This window comes from Amyelois transitella, chromosome 24 (genome assembly GCF_032362555.1).
Source record: "Amyelois transitella isolate CPQ chromosome 24, ilAmyTran1.1, whole genome shotgun sequence".
In the NCBI taxonomy this organism is placed as follows: domain Eukaryota; kingdom Metazoa; phylum Arthropoda; class Insecta; order Lepidoptera; family Pyralidae; genus Amyelois; species Amyelois transitella.
In genome coordinates, this window is record NC_083527.1 from 321681 (window position 1) to 346342 (window position 24662).

Genomic DNA, 24662 nt, shown 5'->3' on the forward strand with positions numbered 1-24662 from the left:
CCGTGTGGTTCCCGGCACCTATTCAAAAAAGAATAGGACGGTCCATCTCGTTCTCGTGGTTGTCGTAAAAGGCAACAATAGGCTTATAAACTTGGGATTCTTCTTTAAGCGATAGGCTAGCAACCTGTCACTATTTGAAACTCAATTCCATCATTAAGCCTAACAGCAAAATTTGGTGTCGTAGACATAATATTAACGTCGTAGCGATTCGTAGTATTGTCTCGTAGCACGTCTACGCCGGTCAATGTTGCCAGTTCCCTTGTAATTGTTCCAATGTATTTCTATTAATTGTTTGTGGTGGTGTTTATAGTAAATTATAGTCGCCTTTGCAGTAATAAAGATTCCCGCATGAATATAAATATAATCTATACATATAATAAAACAGTAAAAATATTTTGTCTGTACATTTAGTATTTTTGACTGAAATGGATAGAGGGACATTCTATACATATAATAAAACAGTAAAAATATTTTGTCTGTACATTTAGTATTTTTGACTGAAATGGATAGAGGGACACTTAGAATGAATAATAGAAAGCAAAAATATTTTTTTTGAATTTCTTGTCTGTCTGTATGTATGATCACGATTATCTCCGAAAGTACTGAACCGATTTACTTCAAACTTTTACCAATTGCTTTGTTTTAACTCAGAATAACATTTAAAGTTTGTTTCATCAAAATCGGTTCACTAAAAAAAAGTTATCGACATTTGAATGAACTCAAGGCATCAGTTTGCCTGCAAATAAGTTATGAAATTAAAAATTCAAAGTCATTTATCATTATACGACAGCATTATACCTATAACATATAAATATAAGTGAAAGGCGACTAAGGGATGGGCTTACAAACTTGGGATTCTTTTTTAGGCGATGGGCGATTAACCTATCACTTTTTGAATCTCAATTCTATCATTAAGTCAAATAGCTGAACGTGGCCATTCAGTCTTTTTAAGCCTGTTGGCTCTGACTACCCCGCAAGGGATATAGACGTGACCATATGTTTGTAGTCTACTTTAATTTCGCCATCAACGCAACGGCCTCGATGGTCCAGTGGTTAGCCTGTGAGACTGTGAAGTTGGCGGTCCAAGTTCGAATCCCAACAATTACAAGATATTTTTTTTGTATTGTTTGAGTATTTTATTTAAAAGACTGAAAATCAAAATACTACATATAATAAAACGGAAAAAATATTTACTGTACATTCAATATTTTGACTGAAACGGATAGAGAATTTTTTTTTTACATTTTTTGTCTGTCTGTCTGTCTGTATCTCAAATTCAAATTCAAAATTCAAAATTTTTATTCATTATTATAGGATACTACATATCGCTTAATAATTGTCAAAACGTATTGTTTAACAACATTGGTTGACGTCAAATAAATTACTTAAAAACTAAGTTTACTGCCGCTTCCAAGGCGTCAGTGCAGAAGAAGCGGTAACAAACTGCACTGCAGCATTTTCTTCAACAACGTCAACTTTACAATATTAATTAAACTTAGAATAGAATGTGGACGAGAGAATACATTGTTCAGATTTATATATGAGATTGAATATTGAAAAAAGAAAAATATATATATATATATGTATATATTTTATGGATTGCCAATTTTAAAAAGATTTATGTACAGAGTGTACTGAATTTTGATTTAAGATCAAATCAAACTACAATTAATTACGAGGTTCCTGTGCCAAGCTCGAGCCAGATGTTTTTATCATTAAGGTAATCATCAGTCCTATAATAAGCCTTCTCACAAAGTACTTTTTTTACATAATCTTTGAATTTTCGGTTGGGCATATCAAGAACAGACTCCGGCAACCTATTATAAAATCGTATACAGTTCCCCATAAATGATTTACTGACTTTGCTAAGCCTATGAAACGGCATGACTAATTTATGTTTATTACGTAAATTTCTATCAGTTGTGGCACTAACTTTTTGAAAAAAAGAGGTATTTTTCCTAACATACATTATAAGATCAAAAATATACTGGGATATAATAAGCCGTGTGGTTCCCGGCACCATTACAAAAGAATAGGACCACTCCATCTCTTTCCCACGGATGTCGTAAGAGCCGACTAAGGGATAGACTTGGGATTCCTCTTTAATGTAAATCCCTGCCAATCTAAGGTCTGCCGCGCCGATGGATGCATGGCTAGGGGCGAGCCTAGTCTCGAGCGTGCCACTTCCGCCATGGGGTTGGGCGACCCCCAGGTAATGGCTAGCCTTACCCTGGCATGCGGGGCTCTGCTGGGGCGGACAAAATTTTTCCCTAGCGTCTCGTGGGAATCGCATGGATGCAAATTTTTTGAAAGAGCACCTAGATGGCGGCGATGGTGTCCGCACCCCATCACGTCTCGTTCCCGGCGGGAGCGGTATGCGGTCTGCTGAAAGCCGCTTTGCGACGATGAATGTAAGAGGAGGAATGAAGGATAAGATTGAGGAAGTATGCCAGATGATGGATGAAAGACGTTTGGATGTGTTGTGCGTGAATGAAACGAAGCGGAAAGGATGCGACGCGACGCAGCACGGCCCTTACACGGCGTATTGGTCTGGAATTTCCAGTACCAGCCGAGGCTGTCAAGGGGTCGGTCTAATTCTTTCTGCACGAATGGCTGAGTGCGTGAATGAGTATGAGTGTGTCAGCCCTCGTCTTCTATGGATTAGGCTGAAAGTTGGAATCACTCGGATCTTCGTTCTAGGTGTTTATGCACCTTGGGATGTGGGTTCGAGGGGTACAACATCAGCAAAAAGCGAAAACGAGGAGTTCTGGAATAGTGTAAGAGAAGTATTGAAAGTTACCAAGCCAAATGAGAAGATTATTATGTTAGGTGATTTTAATGGATGGGTGGGTGTAAAGCGTGATGGATATGAAAAGGTGCTTGGTGCGTTTGGTGACGAAAAGGTGAATGATAATGGAAGAAGTGTATTAGAAATTTGTCTAGAGTGGGATCTTTTTGTGTCGAACTCAATGTTTCAACATAAAGAGATCCACACCTACACAAGAGTGGAAGGTATTTTAAAAAGTATGATAGACTTTGTGATTGTAGATGAAAGATTGAAGAACAAAGTGCTGGATACCCGTGCATATCGCGGTGCTGGCATTGACTCGGACCATTTACTGGTGATATCCCGGATAAGGGGTATCTTCAATCGCTGGCGGCACAGGGTAAGGGAGCAAACCAGCGCTTTGGAAAGAGTAAAAGTAGAAAATTTGCAAGATATGGATGTAGGTAAGAAGTATATTAATAGACTGAAGGATGAATTTGAAGATTTAGAGGAAATGAGCGATATTGAAGATGGATGGAAGGAATTTAAAGAAAGAATTGTGAAAGTAGCTGTTGAAGTGTGTGGTGTAAGTAGAAGAAGGAAAGGAAAAAATCACAAAAATGCGTGGATGAGTAAAGATGTGCAAGAACTTGTGCGATTAAAGAAGAAAGCATGGCTGGATTTGTTAGCAGCAAAAGCTAACTTAAGAATGCAAGAGGTTATAGATGAAGATGTGAATGAAGCACGTAAGGAATATAAGAAAATGAAAGATTTGGTTAAGAAAGCTGTGATTAGAAAGAAAGAAGAGTATAAAGAGGATTTTGATAAAAGGCTATCAGAAGACTTTCAGTCAAATCTGAAAGTATTCTGGAAATCCGTAAGGTCAGCCCGAGGAAATACTATAACCAGAGAGCTGACTAGGATCAGATGCCAGGATGGTAGCGTTGTGAAAGGAGAAGAATGTGTACTAAAGATATGGAAGGACTATTTTGAAAGTTTATTTGAAAAAAAGGAAGGAAATAAGAAAGATTTCTGCTATAGCGAAGAAAAAGAGAATGAGATGGAAGGCGAAATTGAAATGTTCGAAATTGTGGAAGCACTTAAGAGTATGAAAGCGGGAAAGGCTGCTGGGTGTGATAGAGTGTCGGTCGAGATGCTTAAAGCAGGAAAAGGCGTAGTAGCTAGTCAGTTGTACTGCCTTTTCAATTTGTGTTGGAGAAGCGGCCGAGTACCAAAAGATTGGTGTAAGGCTGTTATCGTGCCACTTTACAAAGGAAAAGGGTCACAGCTGGACTGCAAAAATTATCGTGGTATAAGCCTGCTTAGCGTCGTCGGCAAATTGTATGCTAAGGTATTGATTAATAGAGTCAGGAATGAAACTGATGACAAAATATGGGATGCTCAAGCGGGATTTCGAAAGGGAATGGGATGTACTGATCAGGTCTTTTCCTTGCGGTGCATAGCCGAAAAGTTTTTGGCCAAGAGTCAAAAAGTCTATTGCACATTCGTAGATCTGGAAAAGGCCTATGACAGAGTTGAGAGGAATGAATTGTGGTCAGCACTTTCTATGCATGGGGTGAGCAGTCTCTTAATACGAGCACTGAAATCCTTATATGAGGATTCGAGTGCTTGTGTCAGGATAAACGGAGCGCACACTGAGTGGTTTAAGATTGAGAAAGGCGTTAGGCAAGGATGTGTTGCGTCACCGTGGCTGTTCAACCTATTTATGGATAGCTGTTTGACAGATTTGAAAGAGTCTAAAAGTGGATTAAGGATGAATGAGTTACTCGTCAAATGTCTGCTCTATGCCGACGATCAGGTTATACTGGCGTCATCAGCGGAGGAGTTACAGGAGATGGTAAACTGTATGCATGAAGCTTTAAAAGAGAAAGGAATGAAAGTGAACGTAAGTAAAACTAAAACACTGGTTTTTGAAATGGAGAAAGAAATGACAGCATGTAATATTTTGATTGGAGGAGAAAAAGTGGAGCAAGTGAAAGAGTTTGTATATCTAGGATCAAAGTTTACATCAGATGGCAAGTATGATAGTGATATTGAAAGGAGAGTGAACGCGGGGAACATGGTGAATGGAGCTTTGCATGCCTTTATGAGCAGTCAGAAACTATCCAAAAAGGCTCGACTGGCTGTGCACAGGGGCGTGTTGGTCCCGACATTAATGTATGGGAGTGAAAGTTGGGTATGGCAAAAGAAGCATGAAAGCAGAATAAATGCAGTGGAAATGAGAGCGTTAAGGAGTATGATGGGTGTGAAATTGAGTGACAGGATAAGGAACAGCGTGATAAGGGAATGTTGTGATGTGAAAGAAGATGTAGTTACAGGAATAGAAAAGGGTATGTTAAGATGGTTCGGTCATGTGGAGAGGATGAATGAAAGCAGGTTGACTAAGCAGATATACAAGGAGAGTGTGGAGGGAAAGGTCGGAGTGGGAAGACCTAGACGAACGTATCTTGATCAAATTAAGGACGTCCTGGTAAAGGGTCAGGTCAAAAGTACCCGAAACCGCCGAGCTTGTATGAAGAGAGTTATGAATGTGGACGAAGCGAAAGAAGTATGCAGAGATCGTGGCAAGTGGAAAGAGGTAGTCTCTGCCTACCCCTCCGGGAAAGAGGCGTGATTGTATGTATGTATGTATGTATGTATATACTGGGACGCTACTGTAGGTATGTTTATTTTCTTAAAGAGCTGTCTTAACGAGTCTCTTGGTCCTAAGCCGTAAATTGCGCGAACGGCCCTTTTCTGAATTATAAAAATAGTTTGTATATCAGCCGCGCTACCCCATAAAAGTAAACCATAAGATAACAAGCTATGAAAATAGCTGAAATAAACAAGCCTAGCTGTAGCTACATCTGTCAATTGTCGGATCCTCCTAACAGCATAAGCGGCAGAGCTAAGTCTATTGGAAAGTTTAGAAATATGAGCACCCCACTGTAGCTTTGCATCAATTATAATTCCTAAAAACTTTGTATTTTCAACAAATTCTAATTTCTGGCCTTCCAGTGTTATGTCAGTATTGGCCTGCCTTACGTTTGGAAGGGTAAATTTAATGCATTGGGTCTTATTAGCATTTAAAAGAAGATTGTTGGTTGAGAACCAGATAGATATGGCCGACAGTATATTATTAACCGAACTTACATTTTCGCTATGGCGATCTAATTTAAATATTAAAGAAGTGTCATCGGCAAACAGCACTATGCCCGTCTGTTTTTCCACCATAAAAGGCAGGTCATTGACATATACCAAGAAGAGGAATGGTCCTAAAATTGAGCCCTGAGGAACACCCATTGAGACGCTTGATCCGCTTGACTTTACTCCATTAATATCTACAGTTTGAAGCCTATCAGTCAAATAGGATGCCATTAGTTTAGTTGATTTGTGGTCAAACCCATATTGACGAAGTTTACGCAAAAGTGTCTGATTATCTACGCAATCAAATGCTTTAGAGAGATCGCAAAAGACTCCAACTGAATCCTGTGAGCTCTCCCACGCCTCATAGATTTGAGTAACAAGTGCTACTCCCGCATCAGTGGTGGACTTCCCGGCAGTGAACCCATATTGTTGGGAATGGAAAATGTTATTGATTTTAAAATATTGTTGCATTCGATTAAGCATCATCTTTTCAAACACCTTGCTCAAAACTGGCAATATAGAAATGGGTCTATAATTGCCAAGGACTGTTTTCTCCCCTTTTTTGAATAAAGGTATTAATTTACAACATTTCATTAAATTTGGAAAAATACCCTCATCAATACATTCATTAAATATAAAAGCTAGATCAGATGCAATAATGTCTATGATTTGACTTATGATACTAACAGACATACCCCAATGGTCTTCAGACTTTTTCCAATTAAGTTGTTTGAACGCCTTTAATATATTATCAGAGTTAACATATTTAAATTTAAAGACAGATTTGATGGGAGTTGTGTTATTATTAAGTAGACAGATTTGATGGGAATTGTGTTATTATTAAGATTATCTGACTGTATGATTAAGAGTCAACTCGAAATTAACGCGGACGAAGTCGCGGGCAACAGCTAGTATATAATATAAAAATATATTAATGAGTAAAGATGTTTATAAAAAGGCAGACAAAATAAAACAAGGCGTAGGCGGCTTAAAGGTTACACAGAAATAACGGAGAGGATTCAGGGTGGGATGGATGGGACGTCCAGAAGATCGATTGGATAGCGTCCCTTTATTATATACTATCGTCTAATTTAGTATGTTATTTTTTTTGCTTAAGATTGTTCTAGGAAGAGCTCATATACAGTTATTTCGGTACTTTTAAAGGTATATATGTATATTATTACATACATACATAGAATAACGTCCATATCCCTTGCAGGGTAGACAGAGCCTACAGTCTTGAAAAGATAGATAGGCCACATACAGCTATTTGGTTTAATGCTAGAATTGAAATTCAAATACAGGTTGGTATATATATATATATACATTTATATCTCCTATAGATATAAAAATCTGTATACTAGCTGCTTCTATTTAACTGCAGATTGTAAAAGTCAATCAAGGATAAGTTAATAAACTTCGGGTTGTTATTTTAGGCGATGGGCTACCTGCCAATGCCTTCGTTTGAAATAATTGACTCTGTCTACACGGTAAGGGATAAAGTCATGATATGTGTATGTGTTCATGATTCGGTATATACATACATATATGTATCATTTTCACAAAAGCATTTTCGCATTGATTTCATAAAAGTCAAGATGAAATATTGTGGTTATATTTTCGTTTTGTTACAAGAGCTTTAAGGGTTGGCACAGATCTCAGACATGTTGGAATGCTTTTTTTTTTTAATGTTGTCCGATTTGAATACGTTATGAATCCTTTTGTTAAAACGATCGTAGAAGACATCTACGACATCCACAAGAACGGGATGGAGTGGTCTTTTTCCTTTTTTATATTGATGCCGAAAATCACACGAAACCAATAGAAATATTATATAAATACATACATACATATAATCACGTCTATATCCCTTGCGGGGTAGACAGAACCAACAGTCTGGAAAAGACTAACAGGCCACGTTCAGCTATTCGGCTTTAAAATATAATTGAGATTCAAACAGTGGCAGGTTGCTAGCCCATCGCCTTAAAAGAAGAATCCCAAGTTTATAGACCTACCCCTTAGTCGCCTTTTACGACATCCATGGGAGAGAGATGGAGTGGTCCTATTTTTGTTTCTATTGGTGCCGGGAACCACACGGCGCCATATATTTTATTAGATTAGATTTATTTTATTTTCAAAATTGTATACAAGGTATCACTTACTGGCGTCACATCACATAAATCTAATTATAACTACTACCGCTTCCAAAGCGCAGGTGTAGAAGAAGTGGAACAAACTACACTGCAGCACCGGACGTCAATTTACAAATATAGATCTTTTGAATCTAAATCGTAATCGAAAACACATTGTCTACATTAAAAAAAAAACATGAATGAATTTAAAAAATATTATGTTTTCAAATGGTCTTTATCACTACACACCTTAAACATAAAAACACAATATTCCCCCTGTCTGTTTTGTACAAACATTTGATGTCTCGTCTGATGAACAAACGTACATTGTTTGTTCTGTATAATACCTATATATACATAACCTGAAAAGCTATATTTTGATACCTACAGCGAAAACTCCGATAACATTGTCCGTTTCAAAAACGATTATTCTTTTAAAGATAATAATATTTTTTGTTTGATGTTATGAAAATGAAAATGCATTTATTTATTTAACTACAAAGTGTACACAATTCATTGTTAGCATTTTCTATTAAGCAAAGTATCAGAAAATCTTTTCTTAACATACACTATTGAACACTTGTTATAACAATAAGTAAGTATAAATACAAGTTAAAATCACTACATAGTATAAAACAAAGTCGCTATTTTAGTCTGTTTGTCTGTATGCTTAAATCTTTAAAATTACGCAACGGATTTTGATGCGGTTTTTTGTAACAGGTAGAGTGATTCAAAAGGGAGGTTTTTATGTATAATTTTTTCCGAATTTTGCACCCGTGCAATGCCGGAGCGGGTCGCTAGTAAAATATAAAATGAATTAAAGGAGATATGCGATCAAAATTTGTGTATATGCAGAGTGCACGAATGTATTTTACTAGGTATTCGTGTGTAGATGAATTAAAAAACATTGTTCTCTTATATCCCTTAGTCGCTTTTTACGACATTCGTGGGAAAAAGATGGAGTGAGAATGTTTTTTTATATTTGTGCCGGGAACCACACGGCCTATACGGTTAACTTTACTGTAAGCTATTAAGTACGTTTACATACGCGAGCTGTGTTCGCTCAATTTAAAAACATATGTTTAATTTTTACATACATACATACATATGGTCACGTCTATATCCCTTGAGGGGTAGACAGAGCCAACAGTCTTGAAAAGACTGAACAGCCACGTTCAGCTATTTGCCTTAATGATGGAATTGACATTCAAATAGTGACAGGTTGCTAGCCCATCGCCTGAAAAAGAATCCCAAGTTTGTAAGCCTATCCCTTAGTCGCCTTTTACGACATCCATTGGAATGAGACGGAGTGGTCCTATTCTTTTTTGTATTGGTGCCGGGAACCAAACGGCAACGTTGAATTTTTCTGTTCACGAATTAATTGTGTCAACCAGTTAGCTGACCAAATAAAAAGAAAAATACAGATTCCAACTCCATACAGACAGAATATTTTACGATCAGGTAAGGTATATTACCGGGAATATCGTCAAGACATACATATTTCATCCCCCCCGGGAATCGAACCGCTCCACGGCTGTCCAATTAAATCCTCTTTTCGGGAGTTATTGCATTCTGGGGCGTAAAAACCTGATGAGGTGAGGGCGGGGTGAGTTTGTCAGCGGATTTCAGAAAGATATCTAAACAAATAAGATATTAATAACATTATCCTAGATTTATTTATTTGTTCATTTTTTATACATAGATACATACGAAAATACATATAGTCACGTCTATATACATTGCGGGGTAGACAGAGCCAACTGTCCTGAAAAGACTGATAGGCCGCACAAAGGCCATTTTATTTACTGGCAAATTTGGCTGTATCATCTTTTCTTAAAATAAGTAAAATATTTATATATGTTATTATTTTCTTTCAGCACTCTTTATCCCCCTAAATATAATAACTTGGTTTTTAATATTGTCAACACAATGAAATTCAAACAAAGCCGGTCTTACAAGAAATGCCAAACACGAGTTTATTGTCACTACGTTGTAAGGATAGGATCCTACATCTATACTAATATTTATATTATAAAGCTGAAGAGTTTGTTCGTTTGTATGTTTGTTTGTTTGAACGCGCTAATCTCAGGAACTACTGGTTCGAATTGAAAAATTCTTTTTGCGTTGAATAGACCATTTATCGAGAAAGGCTTTAGGCTATATAACATCACTCTGCAACTATAAGGAGCAAAGAAATATTAGAAAATGTGAAAAAAAAACCGGGAAAATTATTCATCCTTGAGGGTTTCAATAATGCCCAAAATAACTATTCCTCGCGGACGAAGTCGCGGGCACATCTAGTGTATTATATACCAAAGTACACCCTTCTGACCACAATGTAGTTCTGAATACGCGCGCAACTTGCTCAGATGAAATACTTTCCGGTAGGTAAGGGATAGGCTTATAAACTTGGGATTCTTCATTAAGGCGATGGGCTAGCAACCTGTTACAATTTGAATCTCAATTCTATCATTGAGCCAAACAGTTGAACGTGTCCATGAGTTAGCTGAATGATAGAGTTAAGATCCAAAAAGTGAAAGGTTGCTACCCCACCGCCTCCAGAAGAGGAATCTCAAGTTTATAAGACTATCCTTAAGTCGCCTTTTACTACATCCATGGGAAGCGATGGAGTGGTCCTATTATTTTTTCTATTGGTCCCGGGAACCACACTAATTCAAACTTTGACAAATACGAAATATGTATATAAGATATAATAAACTCGTACATTTCAATAAATTATAAATTTATTGAAATCTACAATGACGCGAAAAAGTGCCTGCGATGGTCTATTTTCTGAATAAGATATCGATTTTTAATTTCTCTCCCTGATTTCTGCCGTATATAAATGTCAATAGCAAAAAATATAGCACTGACTGGATCATAAGTAATGCCGTCCTTAACCCTCGACACAATTGGAAGGTTCGACTCATGAATAATATTGGGAAACCCTCACTGTTCAGTTATTCTATTTTTTTCCACCCTTTATCAGATATTGTAAGGCACCTTTGCAGAGTTTTATGTGTGTTTTTGTTGGATATGTTAGGAATACGAAAAACATTTATTTTCAAAATAGGATACAAGGTGGCCTTTATTGTAATACATACATACATACATATGGTCACGTCTTTTTCCCTTGCGGGGTAGACAGAGCAGTCAGTCTTGAAAAGATTGAATGGCCACGTTCAGCTATTTAGCTTAATGATAAAATTGAGATTCAAATAGTGACAGGTTGCTTACCCATCGCATAAAAAAGAATCCCAAGTTTGTAAGCCTATCTCTTAGTCGCCTTTTACGTCATCCATGGGAACGAGATGGAGTAGTCCTATCCTTTTTTTATTGGTGCCGGGAACCACACGGCACATAGACAAAGACATTAATATTTCACAACATTCGTTCACGAAGCTTACGTTTAGCTTAATGACAGACTGGTACAATCGCCTAAAATAAGTATCCCAAGTTTACGAGCTGTCCTCTTGACTGACTTTTACAATCTATACTAATATTATAAAGCTGAAGAGTTTGTTTGTTCGTTTGTTTGAACGCGCTAATCTCAGCAACTTTTGGTTCGAATTGAAAAATTATTTTTGTGTTGATTAGACCATTTATCGAGGAAGGCTTTAGGCTATATAACATCACGCTGCAACTATTAGGAGCGAAGAAATAGTGGAGAATGTGAAAAAAAATCGGGGACAATTATTCATCTTTGACGGCTTCAATGGTGCCCAAAATAACTATTTCACGTGGACATAGTCGCGGGCACAGCTAGTCATATATATATATATATATATATATATATATATATATATATATATATATATATATATATATATATATGACTATATATATATATATATATATATATATATATATATATGACTATATATATATATATATATATATATATATATATATATATATTTAGCACAGAAGGGATATTTTAATTAAAAAAAAAATATATTTCGAGACTATTTAATAATAACAATTGAATTTATTTAATTAAATTATAAATCACAAGAACGAAAGCATAGAATAGGTATAAAACGGAAAAATATCACCAAGATGACGTGTTGACGGCTTGACGGTCGCGCGGCAAAAGAGGGCGAACCCTGTTGGCGAGCCCTTATATAGGCTACGAAAAATATATCTGCTAACACGGCCTCTCCTGACGTAGGTCGTCCTCGACCTCATCACGTGAGGTTCCTGCTGGTAGATCAATCCTGTCGTCATCAATATCATTATCTGAAAGTAACGAACAGGATTTAGAAACTCTGTAACATTCAAGGCAACTATATACGCATAGTAACAATGAAATAAATTGTAGTATTGTGGCACTGCACGAACTATAAAAACAAGCGGTCTCGTGATCCACGTAGCTCTACGTCTGATCACATAGTCGCCGAATCGTTTAGTAGGCAGTACCACAATAGCTAGAAAGATATATTAGCCCTGTGAACCACGTAGCTCTACGTCTGTTCACACGACCAGTTAGTTTTAGTTATGTAGACCTCGTAGCACTACGTCTGTCTACATAACTGATACTTTGGCAGACCACATAGCACTATGTCTGTAAGCCAAAGGGAAAATAACATTTGACCACGTAGCTCTACGTCTGTCAATGTCAAAGGACCACGTAACTCTACGTCTGTCCAGGACCACGTAACTCTACGTCTGTCCATATAGAGAAGAGAGGACCACGTAACTCTACGTCTGTCCACAGGGAGAGGAAAGGACCACGTAACTCTACGTCTGTCCAGGACCACGTAACTCTACGTCTGTCCGTTAAGGCTCCCTTACTACCTGCTTTATTCCCACAATCATAACGTTATTCATCATACTTCTACAATTCATCAGTCAGTGTGTTTGTCAGTAAATTTGTCAAAAACTGAAAGGGAAAAATGTCATGACTTGCAAGAATTTAAAGGGAGTAAGTTAAAGGGACCCCAAAAGAACCTAATATGACAAAAACGGCTATGATTGCTTTGTAGGAAACAGGTATATTCTGTTGAACTCATTGTCAAAGAAGGCAGCACAAGATTCGGGGCACCACTCGCCTCGCCATGGCACCATATACTCTGCGGCAGCTTGGGTGGCTTTCCATACGACCCAGACAGAGTCGCAGCTCGTACCTTCCACCAGGTAGAACACGTGTCACTTTATAAGGACCACGCATTCCAGAGTCCATTTTGCCTGTTGACTGAGAACTTAATAAAAATTACAAGATAACGCGGTGAGCGTTTGTATTGCTTTGGCGCCTCTCTTTGACGGTTGACATAGGAATCCTGTCAGGCACGATGTGATTGAAGTAAATCATTAGCCTGAGACCTACTTAGTTCACGACGCGCTCCTCTATTTTTATTAGAGTCATTGTGCACGACGTCATATGATAATGACCTTATGACAGGAGTAACAGCCTCTATGCCTAAAAGTTAATTAAGCGCGGAAGTTTGCCTAGTTTTATGTTTTGTAATATTGAGAATGAGTTGTAACTTCCATACCATTTCTGACCACAGGTTCTTCCTGTAGTTCACTTCTATGCTCAGCAGGTTTAAGATTATGTGAGAATAGCGACAAGTTCCTTACGAACCACTTCTTGTTCAGCACCCCATTTAAATTAAACTCCTGACTGAGCTCACCTGATTAGTGTCGTTTTGGTAGGATAGTTATTAGTTAGTTATTGCCTGACTTGCTTCACAATTTCTGGAGTTGGCGAATCTATTAAAGCTTTGACTTTATTAGGGCTCGGTCTAACCTGACCTCGACTGATTCACAACCCAAGTACTCAACTTCAGTTGTCAAGGAGAAATACTTTTTAAGTTTAACAAAAACCTGCTTCCGTGTGAGTTTTCAAAACATCGCTAAGCAAATCCGGGGTATTACTGGTAAGGTTAATGTGTAACTTACCTGTAGTTACAGTTGTAGTAGCTGTACCAGTAATAAAAAGTTTGAATATGTTTTAATTACCTCCATTAGATAATCGCGAACATTACCTTGAAGGGGTGTATTTACTTGAGGTGTCTCACTAACCGCGGCCACGTATCTTCTCATGGATGAATGGGTTCTAGTCAAATATTGTCTATACCGAGATCGTACATATGTTATTCCATCTCTGTTCAAAACATCCGTACCGATAATAATAGGCGTATTCATACACGACGACGGAACCACCACGAGATCAGCTTCTATAGAGATTTCATCAAATTCTATAGTTAAAGTAACATACGCAGTTGCAGGTATTTCTTGGTTGCTAATACCTTTTAATATACAATTGGTTGGTTTTAAGGCGCACGAAAAATATTTTAGTACATGTGATATGGTAACAGATACGTTCATGGTTCCGCTGTCGATAAGTACATCTATAGGAATACCTTACACTGCCGAAACTAGGTACATCTTGCATTTTATTTGTTTCCAACGAATTTTGGGATAACTCTGAACAGAGATTGACATTTCGTTAATTGCGAGACTCTGATCTTTCTTTAGCAAAACACTTATCTTGAGTATGACCGGGCTTTTTACAAAATGTACACAAAATGGCGGTAGATGTAGGTGAATCATTATCAAATTGACGCGGTTTCTTATAACACCGATAACTTTTATGTCCCGCCTGGCCACATAAACTACATTGGAAGGTTGAGAATTTATTGTTTGGATTGTCAGAATATTCACGTTTTCTATTAAATTGAGGCTTAGTATCTGGTTTACCGCGGCCAGGTTTCACATAAATAGATAAAAACGAGACCAAATTTTCGGGACTCGGATTGGCGTTAGCCGCTGCAGCGCGCACTCGTGCATCAGTTATACCTCGAATGGTTATTTGTGTAATTAATTCTTCACTTAAACCTTTTACTATTCTTAATCTAAGCAAAGTACGACGCGCATATTCGGCATACGTGCTATACTTATCTGATGTAGTATTCATTATGTCAAATAAAATATTAGCGTAGTCTAATTTATTTGGACACAGCGATCGAAAATCTAGCTTGAAATTGGACCAGGACCGGTCGTTTGAACCCCACTCGTTCAACCAAGCTTTTGCATCGCCTTTTAAACAACCGGCCACGCGCGATAAACATTCACGATCATCCCAATTGTTAGCGAGTTTAGCCCGATCCACCTCTTCAAACCAAGACTCTATATCATGTATAGCGGGATCAAAATTCGATACGTAATAATGTGTACGTGGGGGGGCCAATGTTTTGATGGCGTCAACCAGCGCTTGCGCCGTCGACAGAGTGCTGTCAACATGTGACGTATTGTCGTCACAGTCACCAAGGGAAGAGTGTCGTTGTGTATCTACGGGGGCACTACGCAAGTTAACACCTTCATAGCTATTGCGACGTGATTCGGATTCATTAGAATTTACGACATTTTCTTTACAAGCGAGGGTAGTACGAGACGGATTATTATTTTCTAACGCATCCAACCGTGACATAGACTTTGTTGTATTGCATTTAAACCATCACTATTGCTTGTCTCCGGCAAAGGTACATTCCGAGGAGGGCTACGTGAAAGGCTCCGGCGCAACGAACGTGACCTACTTTTAGAACGTGACTTATGTCTACGCGACCTACTTTTTGAATGTTTACGTTTGGAGCCGGCCATAATTATTACGGTTTAACACTGGCCGCAAAATTTCAATATCACAACTGACAAATAAAATCACTCAACACAAAATACACACAGTAAAAAGATACAAGAATGTAAAAATTATGCTTTCGTTCTTGTTAACTAAAATAGACAGCTGTGGGCTAAAGGCCTATCCCACTTCTGATTTTAGCACAGAAGGGATATTTTAATTAAAAAAAAAATATATTTCGAGACTATTTAATAATAACAATTGAATTTATTTAATTAAATTATAAATCACAAGAACGAAAGCATAGAATAGGTATAAAACGGAAAAATATCACCAAGATGACGTGTTGACGGCTTGACGGTCGCGCGGCAAAAGAGGGCGAACCCTGTTGGCGAGCCCTTATATAGGCTACGAAAAATATATCTGCTAACAATATATATACATATAAACTTTTACAATCATACCTCTATATAATTCACATCAGCAACTTTGCGTGTCACAAAACCAACATTTATGTCTCCAAAGTAGGTACAGTGGATGATATAAAAATCCTACAAATTTCTCAGTCACGTAGATCGTAAAACTAGTTTTTTATTGCATACTGTACAATTGGGATCACGGGGAATACCATTGTTACATGTTACATGACCTGGACCCCACTTATAGCTCTAATATTAAAAATGCGAAAGTGAGTTTGTTTGTTTGTTTCTTTGTTACCAAACAAATAAACTCACTTGTTTCTTTGTTACCTTGCCGTGTGGTTCACGGTACCAATACAAAATAAAAGGACCACCCTATCTCTTTCCCATGGATGTCGTAAAAGGCGACTAAAGGAGGCTTACAAACTTGGGATTCTTTTTTAGGCGATGGCCTAGCAGCCTGTCACTATTTGAATCTCAATTCTATCATTAAGCCAAATAGCTGAACGTGGCCATTCAGTCTTTTCAAGACTGTTAACTCTGTCTACCCCGCAAGGGATATAGACGTAACCATATGTATGTATGTATGTTCTTTGTTACCACTTCACGGGTTATCTACTGAGTTAATCTTCTTGAAAGGTTGCGTATATATAATTAAGAGTCTGTAGGTTTTGACGGCGACTGTGGCGCAGCGGTGGTACACTCGTCTGTGACACTGGAGGTTCCGGGTTCGAATCCCGGCCATGGTTACAAATCAGTTGCCTGAATGTGCAAGTTTCATCATAATGTTTACCCTCACCGTGAGAACATCGGTTAGTATTCAAACTAATGTCTAACTACTACTACTACTATGTAATGTATAACTTCGAAAATAGTCACTGGTACATGGCCGAAGTGGGACTCGAACTTGTGCCTTTCTGCGCATCACGCATTTTAACCCGACACCTTACCAATTCGACCACCGACCCCCTCCCCATCCCCTTAGTAGCTTTTACGAACACATGTCGCGATGAACAAACATAAACCGACAGCAATAAAACTCCTATTGTTTGGTTAATATTTCAAAGTTCCACCTCATTTTATTGCCGGGACCAAATGTTCTCGAAGTTACTATGTTAGCTATAAGCTCTTAAACTTTGAACGAAGACTTCATATCTCTCTCAGACACAATCATAACCCTCTTAGTGTAAATCCAGGTGCCGTGTAGTTCCAGAAACGTTTTATTTATGTATTTTATATATATACAAAACAACGTTTGTTCTAAGCTTATTTATCGATAAGGACCTTTGAGGCCGAATTTCTCGTACAGAAGTTTAGGATGCGATATTGAAAAACTACGAGAGGGTGGTACACAAAACATCGATTATGCAGAAATGTACATTGGATTTTATTTACATTGGATTTTTGACGAAATATTCGTATTGACATAATTAGTTCTACATTCATTCATGTTTTTTAATGTAGACAATGTGCATTCGTCCACGATTTAGATTCAAACGATCTATATTAATAAATTGACGTCCGATGAAAATGCTGCAGTGTAGTTTGTCTCTTCCCCCAAGGCAGAGACTACATCTTTCCACTTGCCACGATCCCTGCATACCTCTTTCTTTTTTCGCTTCGTCATTTATTTTTCAACTAGCTGTGCCCGCGACTCCGTCCGCGTGGCATAGTTATTTTGGGCATCATTGAAGAATTTATAATATTAGTATAGATTTTTGCGAGTTCACCAGTTTAGGATACTCTTGACCTGACCGGATTTATACAGAAATGTATTAATATATTATTTTGAAGCCTTTTTTTTTTACATCGATTGCAATCAGTTAGTGTTTGACATATCAACTGACAGGCTAAACCATTAGGTCTAGAGATCTGAAATTTCACATGTTCATTCATTTATATAATCACGTCTATATCCCTTGCGGGGTAGACAGAGCCAACAGTCTTGAAGAGACTAATTGGCCACGTTCAGCTGTTAGGCTTAATAGACTTGTTTCATATAGTGACAGGTTGTCCCTAAAAGAAGAATCCCAAGTTTATAATCCTATCCCTTAATCGCTTTTACGACATCCATGGGAAAGAGATGGAGTGATCCTATTTCTTTTTTCTATAGGTGCCGGGAACCACACGGCACATTATTACGCATACTGTTTAATCTTTACACTCTCCATGTTTTGTGGTTATGTCGCGTCGTTGGTTCGGAAAATTGGAAATAGCGATCAACAGATTGTAAAACGTAATGATAGTGGGTTAATAGTGTTTAGGATTTATGTGTAGGCAAATAAGGGGTTTAGAGATTTATAAATAACTAGAGGTCGCCCGCGACTTCGTCCGCATTGAAAGACTGACAGGCCACGTTCAGCTGTTTGGCTTAATGATAGAATTGAGATTCAAATAGTGACAGGTTGCTAGCCTATCGCCCAAAAGGAGAATCCCAAGTTTATAAGCCTATCGCCTAAAATAAGAATGTACTAGCAAACTGTTACCTTTCTGAATCTCAATTTCATCATGAAGCCATTACTACAGCTTTCATTCTTTTCGAGACTGTAGGCACTGTCTACCCCGCAAGAGATATAGACGTGAGTATATGTATGTAAGTTTTCTTTTTTTTTAAACCTTAGCGTAGGACATATCTTCTATACCTACTATAGATACGACTAAGGTAATAAGATGCTTGACCTAATCTTTTGCCAGGACTTCCTTTTTATCATATTAAATTAGATCTATGGTTAAGTCTACTCTGTAAGGGGTAACGCCGTGATTAAATTTATTTATTTATTTAAAAGTTTATTGCACAAAACAAAAATGTGCAAAAGGCGGTCTTAATGCCGTTTGGCATTCTCTACCAGTCAACCAGCTGACCAAACAGAAACTACTCTACTACTACAACTTATTGACGGCCTCTGTGGCGCAGCAGTATTGCGCTTGTCTGTGCCACCGGAGGTCCCGGGTTCGAATCCCGGTCAGGGCATGATGAGAAACGAACTTTCTCTAATTGGCCTGGGTCTTGGATGTTTAGATTTATCTATATAAGTATTTATTATAAAATATAATATCGTTCAGTTAGTATCTCGTAACACAAGTTTCGAACTTACTTCGAGGCTAACTCAATCAGTGTAATTTGTCCCGTATATATTTATATTTATTATATGTATGTACGCATCTAAATATAATAACACATTTGACATCCTAACGGGCTCGCCTCGACCTCCGACTCCGAGCGACTTCGTGGCGCCCTCTAGCGAACAAAGCCGAACTTGATAGACAAGGCTGCGTTCTGAATGGGTGTCATTATTCAGAAACCATCATACTATAAGTGTCATTAGGATAATAATACGTTTTGGGTATTTTCAGCTTTATTCATTATAGTCGAAATGAACGTGGCCTTTCATTTATAGTCACTTCGTAACTGTCGAATATGTATGTTAGTTTGTTAGAACATAGGTAATATGTTTGTAGGCATTCCGATTTGCAGCAGATTACATACAGGGCCGTGTGGTTCCCGGCACCAATACAAAAAAGAATAGAACCACTCCATCTCTTTCCCATGGATGTCGCAAAAGGCGACTAAGGGATAGGCTTACAAACTTGTCACTATTTGAATCTCTCAATTCTATCAATAAGCCAAATAGCTGAACGTGGCCTGGCCATTCAGTCTTTTCAAGACTGTTGGTTCTGTCTACCCCGCAAGGGATATAGACGTGACCATATGTACATATGTATGTATATATGTACATACAGAGATTATGAACTCTCTCATGACTAAGTCAGAAACAACTGGACCACGTGCGACCTAAAACTGGCGCGGCTCAGAGAATCTTGAACGGAATCGGGAAGTGAACGATCCTTCTGACTCCTTTACAAAGGAAGAGAGGAACATCAGAAGGATAACATAGGTAGTTACCTTTTATACAAAACTTACTGATAAAAACATGCCCGGGAGCCCTATATAAGGGCACTATTATTAGATTAGCACGCTCTTTCCCATCACTAGCCTCTCATTTAATTAACATAACATAGTTTTGTGGATTTAACAAGTCTAATATTAAAGGTCATTGTGTTTTATAATTATTTCATTTGATGGCATAATAAACAAACATTTCAACATAATTTTGCGGCAATCTCGTCAAACAATGTCGACAAACATGCATAATACTGTTTACTGAATTCGATAATTTGAATTCTCACCTGAATAGCGACTGCTATTCAGAAATGATAATGTTCGAACCAATTTTCAAACTGAAAAAAAAAACGGGGTCTATTTTCATTTGAAGCATTATTATTTTTGAAGTTCGATAAAATGATATAATGGCGTGTTGGTACCATCACTAATGTAAGGAAGTGAAAGTTGAATGTGTCAGCACAGGCATGCAAGAAGAATGAACGCGTGGAAGTGAGAAAGAAAAGAATAATTGATGTAAGCGGCAGTTAACTCAGTTTTAAGTAGTTTATTTGACTATTTAGTAGTTTATTTGATGTCAACCAATGTTGTGAAATCAAAAGAAATGATAATTATTGAGTGATGTTGTAATGACCCATATTAATTAATGTTTTTTTTAAATATTGATGTTAAATTGAATGACCAGAAAAAAATATACACAAAAATAGTAATTAAAATTAAAGAAAGTAATATAAAATTAAAGCTTATAACTTTTAAGCTGGTACCTTATGTATTCTCGAACCTTCTAGATTCACCCGCGGCCTTCTAACCTTAATTCTATTAATAATACCTTCATAATATGTACAAGAAAGTCTGCGAGCCCTTTGGAAATTCGAAACTAGTTCGTTAAACTCCTACAAAGTTACGATCGAGTTTCATGGCCGTAGCCAGAGATTAAAATCGAAAGGGGTAGGGAGAAATTGTTGGCAAAACCATATAAATGTGAAAGTGAGTTTGTTTGTTTGTTTGTTTGATACCTCTTTACAGTTAAATCACTGAACCGATCGGTATGAAATTTCGCATACGATAGTTTACGTATTGTGTGGAGTACGGGGAAGTATGTACGATCGCGTTCATATCTGCAGTCATAGTTTTAAAATTCTTACGGGTTAAAATAGCGTGCACTGTGGTTCCACTAGATTCACACACACATGCATTATTTAAAATGAATAATATTCCTTCAAATGAATACGGTCTTTAATATCAATGATTACTAAGTAAAACAGTTTATTATTCTATGACATATAACATAACAAAACAGAAAGAGACGGTAATAATCAACGATGGCCGAACTGGGCCCGATAATTGTCGATCGAGATATCGTCGTCTCTCATTATTTGCATAAGATTTGGCTATAGAGGGAAGCCTGCGACTGCCAGCCAGACTTATGTCATTTCAATAAGGTTGAAAGTTTGTCCGCACACGACCGTGGTTCCTTTGAAAGTATTGGGTAGCAATTTTATTACTTCGTGTGAGCAAGTGAGATCTAAGATATATTAGATAATCTCGCTTGCTCACACTCGCTTGTTCTAGTTACTAGCGTTACTTGGATTCCGGAGTTATTCAAGGATTTTTTTGTCTATTTTAGTGTTACTGACAATGTTTAATGTTTCAAGGTGACATTTGAACTAAGTAACTGACTGACTAACTAACTAACTAACTGATATCTAAGAATTACAATACCCGTGTCTTCAAACACGGAAATCAACGAGAAATATTAAAGAAGAGGGAGCAAAATAAAACATTCAATAATTAAAATTAGTAAATTTTATTAAAACAGTTTACCTATAGTTTTATTTACATGTTGATGATTATATAAAGCTATACATATATAGTATATTACTCTAATTGTATTATCCACTTATCTCCTGTTATTAAGGTTACAGCTTAATTATTCGTTTTCATAAAGAAAAGATATTGAAGCTGTCCTTAAAATACTATCCAAGTAATTAGTACTTTTAATATATAAAATAAATAAAATATAAATTGGCAGAACCTTTCACGCACTATATGGACTCGATGCACAGAGCAGTTGTCTTGCACAAATGATATTGTTTGCATATCATCAATCGGATAAATACACCGCACAGTTGGTAACATGGTTTCTCCCAGCACTTGCACATAATGAGCAGCTGTAGCGCGTCCTGCTATCCACACCTATTCCCCAGGTCCAGCAGCACTCATCCAGCCCCACATATTTACAGATATGTGTCCAGACTCCATATTTGGCACAATATTTTTTTCTTCATACCGAGTTGCATTTCTTCGCCATAAATGAAGCCTACCGTGTTGTGCTGACATAAACGAACTTTTCGTCCGTAAATATCGCTTTTTTCCAGTCAAAATCCAAATACTGCCGAGCAAATTCTAAACGTCTTTGCTTATTTATTTCGGATAAATACGGCTTTCTTGCTGGCTGTCTGTGGTGTAGTCCCTCACGATGCAAACTCGACGAACAGTAACCACTGATGTGTGGAACTGTTCCGCAAATATTCTGGTCGGTATGAAGCCATTATTTTCGTACTGTTCCACCATGGATCTCCGCTGTGTGGCGTGTCGCTGTGTTGATTAGCGGACGACGGCCGCTGCGCGGTCGACTTTTTACACTACCCTCTTCTTAATGGCGCATTACCCAACGTTTCACCGCTTGTTGTTTATTGTGTTATTTGTTTGAATGTGTGAGTGATAGCAGCGGTGCAAGCTATAAAGTTTTGCAAACTATGACTGCAATTATGAACGCGACCGTACAATGTACATATGATACTTTTCATCCCGGTTAAACTATAGTTTCTGTAAGTTTTAGCGAAAAATCTGTTATCTTTTGTAAGTAGCGCTAAATTCGCGCGGGCCAAGCTAGGGGAGAAGGTAGTAGACAATAATAAACAAAATGCCTAACGTAACAGAATACACGATTTTCAATATTCACACCAAAAGCAGTGAACTGGTTTTGGTGGCTTCTGGTAAAGCAGTGCAGTTTGTAAGCGGGCACTCACCAAGTTGTAATACAAGAAACTCTTCAAAGTCGGCAAACTGCACTACCTAGTTATGACATTTTCGCTAAGGCCTTAAATTGAGATCATCTCGTTCCCATAGATGTCGTAAAAGGCGACTAAGGGATATAAACTTGGGATTCTTCTTTTAGGCGATGGGCTAGCAAACTGTCACTATTTGAATCTCAATTCTATCATCGAGCCAAAAAGCTGAACGTGGCCTGTTAGTCTTTTCAAGACTATTGGCTCTGTCTTGCCCGCAAGGGATATAGACGTGACTATATGTATGTATTAAAAAATAATGTGATTTTTTTTATTAAGCAATCTTATCCAGAATCTCAATATATTGAAGTCGCCTAAATATGATATTGACGTCTTTATGTCTTGATCACTTTTTTTGTTTAATGATGTTATTATTTTAACCAATAATTTAGTTATTAAGACACTAAATTTAGAAACGCCAAAATAAAAAATAGTCGTACACAAAAATTTTTGGACATCTCATAATTTTGAACCCCACCCCTAGATACGTCCCCGTGGATTTTCACAACTTCAAAGATACAGTCACACAGCGATAATAATCTCAAACTTAGCAACATAATTAATTTCAGGCGAAATCTGTTTAGGAAATTAATCAGAGTTAATGGATTTTTGAAGACTTGTTACAAATTTTTAACCCATTTCAAAAAGGAGGAGGTTCTCAATCTAATATTAAAGAGAGGAAACTGAATAATGATTGACTGATTTACCTACTTGCTGCCGAAACCGTTGGGTCTAGAAATTTGACTTTAGATTCTTTATGTGATCTGGGGGTGCACTAAGGGAATTGTCCAATATTTCCACGCGAATGAAAATTAGGGGAATTTTTCGTTTTACGCGATCGGACTCGCAGACGAATACTCTATCTAAAGATTTAAATAAAATGCTTCAATGAGAGAGTGTCCCAATCAAAAATAACTCTGTCCAGATATTTTGTAAATTCAAAGAGAAACATTAACGATTGTTATAAAGAGGCGGAAAAGTAATTAAAGATTGAGCGAGTTGATTTCTTTAAGTAATTTGACCTCATTAATGAAGTCCGGTCGAACCTTCATTTATACATACATACATACATAAACTCACGCCTCTTTCCCGGAGGGGTAGGCAGAGACTACCTCTTTCCACTTGCCACGATCCCTGCATACTTCCTTTGCTTCATCCACATTCATAACCTTCATTTATATCATTTTATATAATTATAATGAACATTGAAATAATCTTATTGTGCCGTGTGGTGCCCGGCACCAACAGAAAAAAGAATAGGACCACTCCATCTCTTTCCCATGGATGTCGTGAAAGGTGACTAATGGATAGGCTTATAAACTTGGGATTCCTCTTTTAAGCGACGGGCTAACCTGTCACTTTATAACATGTATCTCAATTCTATCTGTATGCCATACAGCTGAACGCGGCCTATTAGTATTTTCAAGACTGAAATGAAATGAAATGAAATGAAATGAAATGAAATGAAATGAAATGAAATTTATTTATTAACATTTAAGTTTGCTACAATTGGTTATACAATTGGTCCCACACTAGGCAACATGCCTGTCCTATGGTAACCAATGTTATAGAACATATATATAACGTTAAAAGTAGCCGACAATAAGTTTACAGGAGTTAATAGTTACATGCTATACAAGACATTAATC

At 37.4% G+C, this 24662-nt stretch overlaps 1 protein-coding gene across 1 annotated transcript in view; it reads left to right on the top strand.

Moving 5' to 3' along the window:
• Positions 1–24662, top strand: part of LOC106137994 (inactive dipeptidyl peptidase 10) — a 126320-nt gene that overhangs the window by 46876 nt on the left and 54782 nt on the right. The gene's annotated exons all lie outside the window — the stretch shown is intronic.